Source organism: Pinus tabuliformis, chromosome 9, assembly GCF_031772625.1.
Source record: "Pinus tabuliformis cultivar Carrire ecotype Pingquan chromosome 9, CPIR1, whole genome shotgun sequence".
Lineage (NCBI taxonomy): Eukaryota > Viridiplantae > Streptophyta > Pinopsida > Pinales > Pinaceae > Pinus > Pinus tabuliformis.
The window spans coordinates 1,851,069,142-1,851,076,640 of NC_142307.1; positions in this window are offsets into that span (position 1 = coordinate 1,851,069,142).

The following is a 7,499-nucleotide window of genomic DNA, read 5'->3' on the forward strand; positions in this document are numbered from 1 at the left end:
TCTGGTATCAACTTGCATGTGTGATTTCCTTGCTAGATTTGGCATGCATGGTTATGCATGTGTGCTCTTGGTTATCTTGCTGTCATTGGCATGGATTTTTCTAGGTATGAAACTGTTCTTCAGCCTTGCCTTTCCATTTCTAGATAACCTTGGGGTGATGGGTTCTCATTTTTCGATGGAGTCGGATTGCTTGATGGATTCAAAGCTGAGTTAGGTGGATCTATGAAAGGAGAAAAATATGGCCTAGTGATCCCTGAACCAGACTGTCGATTGCAGTAAAGCCACTGGCCTAGTAACCCCTGAACCATAATGTGGGTTGTGGTAAAGCCAGGTATTGTGTGCCTCAGTGGGCTTAAGAATCCTCAACCGATGAATGGTGGGATATACTGTAAAACATAGAGGTGGTTTCCCTTGATCAGTCCTATGAATCCTTGCTAGTGAATGGCGGGATATACGTTAAATCTTGGAAGGTGGTGTATCGATAATGGCCTAGTGACCCCTAAATCAGACTGTGGGTTTCAATAAATCATAGGTTCTAGGAAGTAGTAAAATTCCTCATGATGTAGGTGGAGAAATCTGGTGGCATCCATTCTCATTCAGTTCTTCTTTTGGTTATGAGTCACACATTCATAATTGGAATATGGCACGGGGGTGAATGGATGAAGAGAGACTTGGCTCAGCCAATCTATGGTCAGGTGGGATGTGGTAGTCCCATACCAGGTTGGAATTTTCATTCATTAATAATAGTTCCTCTCCTTGGTATTTTATGAGCAAATGTACTAGATTATATGTGGAATTTATGGCTATTGCATCCTCATTATTTCTGTTGTTTATATGCTAGTTATGAATATGTTTTATGATAGTGAAAATGTATGGTTCTCATCATGTTTTGGAATGAGAAATGAATATACAACCTAATAGATTATAGTGCAACTAATGTCATAAGACACCAATGCTTCTTAGCGATTCTCATATAAGTATAATACCCCTATGCTTAGATCTATTGTTTAAACCTGTAGAATGCATAATTGTGACATGTTTGACGAAATGCCTATCATGGCTAGTAGGGGTCCAGTCAAGTATTTGCATTTGTATCATTTCTTTTTTGTTACTTTTCATTTCTAAAAGTTTCATGGAGTTTTGGGCAGTGGCCTAAGTTTTTTCCTTGAAAAAGTGGCACAGAATCCGGAGTTGCTGGCATAACACTACTTGGAAAAGTACCCAGTAGCATGCATTCCTTGCTGTGGGAGCGACTGTAGAGTCCTAGTCGCATACATGCCCATGTCAAGGGAGTGACTGAGGCTTTAATGCATGAGAATGCCAGGTTGTCTCAAGGGCTGATCACCTAGAAGGGTTGGATGGCTCCTGGGGGTTCTGCTACATGTGAAAAAGGTTTGATTAGTTGTCTTGTGTTGGTTCCACTTCCTTAACTGTACATGGGGAGTTGAATCATATCATAGTAACTCTTCATCACATATTTACCCTGATGGATCGGTAAGCTCGGGTAAGTGTGGGAGGAGGGAGTTACAAAGTGGTATTAGAGCATAGTTCAACACTTGGACTAGATGGGCAAAATGTGTTTGTCAAGCATGCATGTAGGTTGTATATGTGCTTGTTATGTATGCATGGTAATGGTCATTCTTACAATTGTGTTGCCATGTAGGAGTTGATAATGTTGTTGTTGGGATGTGTTTGTCATGATTGCATATTAGTTGTATATGCATTTTTTATGCATGTCAATGTTTATATGTTATTATACATGCAGTGTCATGGTTATAATTATGCATGTATAGTAGGTCAAACAAGCATTGTGAGGTCATTGTATGTAGTTTGTGTCATCATGATGTTGTCGCTTGTTATGTTGCTAATGTGTTGGCTGAGATAGAGCAGGAGATGCAAATCATCATAGCGAGGTTGAAGCACTAGACTTTGGGGTAAGCAAAAGTCATCATATAGGTTTGTATATTTGGCATGTAGGTATGTAGTTAATGGTTGTTATAAGCATTAGGGTTACTTATATGCTTTTCATTATATTATTATGGTTACATGTATTATAAATTCTTGTTGAATAGTGTAGTCGTATGCACATGTGTCAGATAGTCATGAATGATAGTAACATGTTGTTCTATGCATTGTGGTCATATGCCTAATGATTATGGTCATTTAAATTGAGGTCTTGATGTTATTATGTTTTGTTCCAATTTGGATTGACCTATGTAGATGATCATGGTTATCATATTCAAGTATGAGTTAATACATTGCTATATTATGTCATACTAATCTAGACTGACTGTGCATATGTGATTTTTAAGCATGAATGATAATTGTTTATGAGTATATGATGTGAACATGTTAGCTAGTTATTGTTATAGACATTATGACCTTATTTATGTTTGAGTTGATATGTTGTGAAGTCATATCATGCTAATCTAGATTGATTGTGCAAACAAGATAGCCTTCCTTGAGATACATTAAGGTATGAATTTTCTTATGTCATCTACTTGGTGCTTGAATGTTTGATTATGTTGTCTATTTGGTGTTTGAGTGTTTGGTGTCTATTATGTCATCTATCTATTGTTTGAATGTTTTATTACTAGCATGATATAAGTTTGTATCTATAATATTGCATGAATAAATGATCTTGTTTTAAGATGATTGTGCTAATACAATATGTGCTGAGACAATTGATATGTACTTGAGTATAAGAGGATGCTAGTTGTAGTATTGTGATTAATGATTTTGAGTTGATTGTTGATTATGACATGGTTGTTAGAATTGGTAAAGGTTGATTTCAAATTAATAGATATGTTGTCTTGATATTTGGAAAATGTGATCGACATGTGTGAGTAGTTGCAGGGAAACATGCTTGGTATTAACATGATAAGGTAATAGTGATTTGTTTATATAACTATATGTTGGGTGATTTGAAAGTACATAGAAAGGCTTAGTTGCAACAAGGTAAAGGTAAAAGAAAGGAATTGGTGAGAATTCCTTTGGCGATGTTTGTGTAGAGTCTCTACTCTACACCTACTTGTCTGCCATTTTCCTCAGTTTTTCCTCATCTTTTCTTCACTTTTGCCTCATTTTCACTATAAAACCACCCAGATCATTACATTAGGTGTCATTAAGCATGATCAAGCAAGTTTTGCTAATGGATGACTATTTGTTTAGATTTTGACTTACTTGCAGGAATCCCGCAGCTATCTGATGATCCTGCAGCTATCTGATGATCCTGCAGCCTTTTTGTTAAACGCAATGTTCCACGTGTCAGTTTGCCAGATGAGCCACATGGGCACTTAGGTATCAACGTGCTCGAGGTTCCTGTCCCATTTTTCCAGCCATCCACGTCGTCTTTACCCCTGGTCAAAGCTGGTCAAGATACGGTCAACTAAAGGCTGTTTAACGGTGATTGTGAGCTGCTAGGTCACGTCAGCTTAAACGGTGACTTGTCCACGTTTTGCAGATGGTAGGGGACATGATCCAACATGGGATTCATTGCCCATGACGACAGAAGCATCAGCTCATCCACGTAGCCGTATGATGTGTCCAGAAACCATAATTACGCATTACAGTTAGTTGTTTTTCAGTTAGTAGATGTACGTGTTAGGCTATCTTAGAAATGTCTATAAATAGCTGCGTCTGCGTACGCTCAATAGACTTTTTTTCAGTTGTAATTTCTGAATATGTGTTAATTTTAAGAGCGTCGTGAACTCTGTTTTTTTAGTGCTATTCTAGCACTCTGTTTTGTACACTTTTGCAAATGGAGGAATAGACATAGTACTATTTTGAAGCTTCCAGATCTCTGAGTTTTCTTGTGGCTGAATGAATAGAGGGCCCCTGTTCATCTTAGCCTCTGTAAAGTATTTTATGTTCAGTATTTACTTATTTTCTCATTCAGCATTCCTTTAAGCATGTATAGTTTCATTTATTTGCTTTCTTTTCTTTCACGCTGATCAGTATTACTTCTTTGCAGGTTTCTTTTAGCCCGGGATTTGTTTTTATGTGTGTGTGTTTGCTTTACAAACTAATGGTATTTGAAGTTGACAGATTCAAGTTGCTGCCTTTGTTTTTATAGCTGATTTTTAATCTTATTTCTCAAGGAGCTGCTAACACATGAATGATCTTCTATCATAAATTGTTATCTTTTAAGATCAGAATACCACTAACTTGCAGCTGGCTTTGAGTACTTTTTAGACTATTCTTTCACTACTTTCTAATCATACTTTGCATAGTACATATGGCTGAAGTAGAGAGTTAGAAAGAGCAAAACGTTATCACTAGTCTTTAAAGTAGATTTTTGGTTTTAAGAGCTTTCTAGACTATTCTTTCACTACTTTCTAACCATACTTTGCATAGTACATATGGCTGAAGTAGAGAGTTAGAAAGAGCAAAACGTTATCACTAGTCTTTAAAGCAGATTTTTCCCATTTTTAATCACTTTTCTAATTCAACTTAAGCTACTTTCTTTCCGTGCTTTACACAGTACATGTGTTTGAAGCAGCGAGTTAGAGAGAGATAATCTTTATCTTTGGTTTTAAAAGTGACTTTCTTTTCTTTTATTTGCAGCTGCATGAATGGTGTCTAGTGCCATTGGAAGTGGTTATTTGCTTTCAAAGTTATTTCAAGATCTTTCAAGTCATTTATTTCTTTCAAGCATTTCCTTTCAAGCAAATAGTTAGAAATCACTAATCACACACTCTCACTCATTTAGGATTCACACTACACACACACCATCACTCACTTGTTTATAAATCATCATTCCATCTTAGGAATATAATTAACCGCAACAACACCCCCCAACGATAAGAAAACTCTAAGAGGTTACTTAAGTACATATAGTACACCTTCACTTCATCAGCTTACGAGCCCCGGGTTGACAATTAATACTAGCAATTTAGACAACACTAAATTGACTAAACATTTTGGCGCCGTTGCCGGGGAAGTGAAATTAAGTAGCCATATTCTTAGAAAAAAAAACATAAAATTTCAAGAAAAGAAGTTAATAGCCTATCTAAGTATGCTCTCCTCTTGCACTTTGAAGTGATCTGGAGGATCAGAAAGGAGAAAGTTATTGATTTAATAGTTTCTTGAGTATGCTCTCTTCTTGCACCTAGAGTGAACTGGAAGATCAGAAAAAGAACTATTTAACTTGACTTGAAAATAAAATAAAAAAAATGACATGCATAGAGCTAGAGATTCTAGGGGAAGGTTTTTAGCTAGAGCTCGAAGTTCAATTTTTACAAGTCCATCTGCTTCAAGAGATAGACAAGAGACACCTCCCTTATCTCCAACCGAAACTCCTAGTCCCAGAATTCCTGAAATTCAAGAGCCAAGAGTTGACTCTCCTACACCTTCTATTGAGTTTGAACTAGGAAGAGACTCTTCTCTTTCTCCTACAAGAAAACCAATTGTAATTGAGGAAATAGACTCACCTGAAGAGGAAGGAGAAATCTCTTCTCATTCACCCTTTGTAGAAGAACCAAAAGATTTTGAAATCCCTAGGAGAATCATCATGGCAGAGGAAGAAGGAGGTGGTAGAGGTAGAGGTAGAGGAGGAGGAGGAAATAACAATAACAATGGAGGAGGTAGAGGTCCCATTGGAGGAAATAGAGATGGGGATAACTCATTTGGGTTTCCCACTGTTAATGAGGACTCCCGAGCCACCATGAAAAACATATCACCATCCGTCCTCCCAAATTTTCATGGGTTAAGAACTGAGGACCCTGAAACATTCTTGTTTGAATTTGAAGTTGTGTGTCGAACCTATGACTATCTGGATGATACTCAGAAACTCAAACTGTTCCCATCAACATTAAAAGATCAAGCTTTGAAATGGTTCATGGGGTTACTTACTCAATCCATTAGGACCTGGGATGAAATGAAACAAACCTTTTTGGATAGGTATTTGGACTATTGTATGCCTACTAATCACAAGGACGAGGTTTTTAAAATGATGCAAAAAGAAGATGAGAGCTTAGAAGATTTACTTGAGAGATTTCAATATAATTTAAAAAGAGTAAAAATGAGTACCTTGGATGAAGAGACCTTAAAAGCCCTCTTATTAAAAGCCATTAGGGATGAATGGATAGATATCTTAAACATGATGGGGAAGGGGGATATTTCTCAACTTTCTCTCAATGATATAGCAGAACTTTGTATCCATCTCTCAAGGGGCAAATAAAAAACTCAAAAAGGGCCTAGAGATCCTTCTCTCCTTAGGGCAAATAAATCTGCAACAGGATCAGTGAGTAGGGCTGAAATCGGTAATATGCTAGATGAATTTAAAACTGACATCTTAGGGAGTCTTAGTGAACAAATTGATACCCTTAAGATTCAAAATAAACAAAAAGCAGAAGCCGAGGCTATGACTATCTTTTGCCCGAAGTATAGAAAGAAGCATGCTTTAAGGGAATGTCCCTTGGAAGCACAAGTTGTGGAAACCTGTGTAATTTGCTCAGAAACCCATGAGACCAAGGAATGTCCTTCAATCCCTGGCCTCAAAGCAGTCTTTCAAGAAGATCCAAGTACGCTTGAATCTCTTTGTTTTGTTGCAAGAAGACCTTGGCAGGGGCAGCAAAATCAAGGGTTTAACAACTCTATGAATTTCCAACCCCCACCAAATTGGAATCCTTGGCAACAACCTTGGTCACAACCACAAAATCCTTTCCAAGCATGGTTGCAAAGCATGCAAATGCAAAATCCTTATGGGAGATTTGCCCAATTCTATCAATATCCTCAATCCTTTCAAAATCAGCAAGCTCCCCAACTTCCAAATCAAGGTCAACAATTGTCATTACCATTCCCTCAACAACAACAACCTCCTCCACAAAATCAAAATTCTCAACTCTTGTTACAATCTCAACAGAGGCCAAATCAACTTCCTTCTCAACCTCAACCAAACCCCAATAATAGGAATCCTCAAAGTGCTTATGTGATGGAAGGTCAACCATTCCCTACCTATATGGTTGTTCCTCTCAATGAGGTACAACTCAGATCAGGTAGAATCCTAGACCAACCTTCTACAAGTGCTCAACAACCAAGCATTTCCGAGGAAGAATATCTCAAAGTCAATAAGGGTTCTGAAGCATCCCTTCAAAACCCAAGCATTCAAGAAAAAGAAAAAGAATCAACTCCCTTAGTAAAGCAACCCACATCTTCAGCTACTCCTCCTTTTCCTGAAAGATTACAAATTGACAAAGGAGTGGAGAAGCAGATTTGGTTGCCTGACTATAGCTTTCTAGATGAATTGAAAAATGTCTGTATCAAGATTCCCTTGTTAACAGCCATTAAGGAGATTCCCATTCTAGCAAAGACAATAAAGGAGTTGAGTTTGAAAAAAACAATAAAAAGAACCAGAGATACCAAAAGGATACATCTAGTTGGGAAAATTGCGGACATTATGATGGGTAAAATTACCATGCAAAAATATGTGGATCCCGGTAGCCCTATTGTTAAAACTCATATTAATGGGGTTGAAATCCCAAATACCTTGATTGACT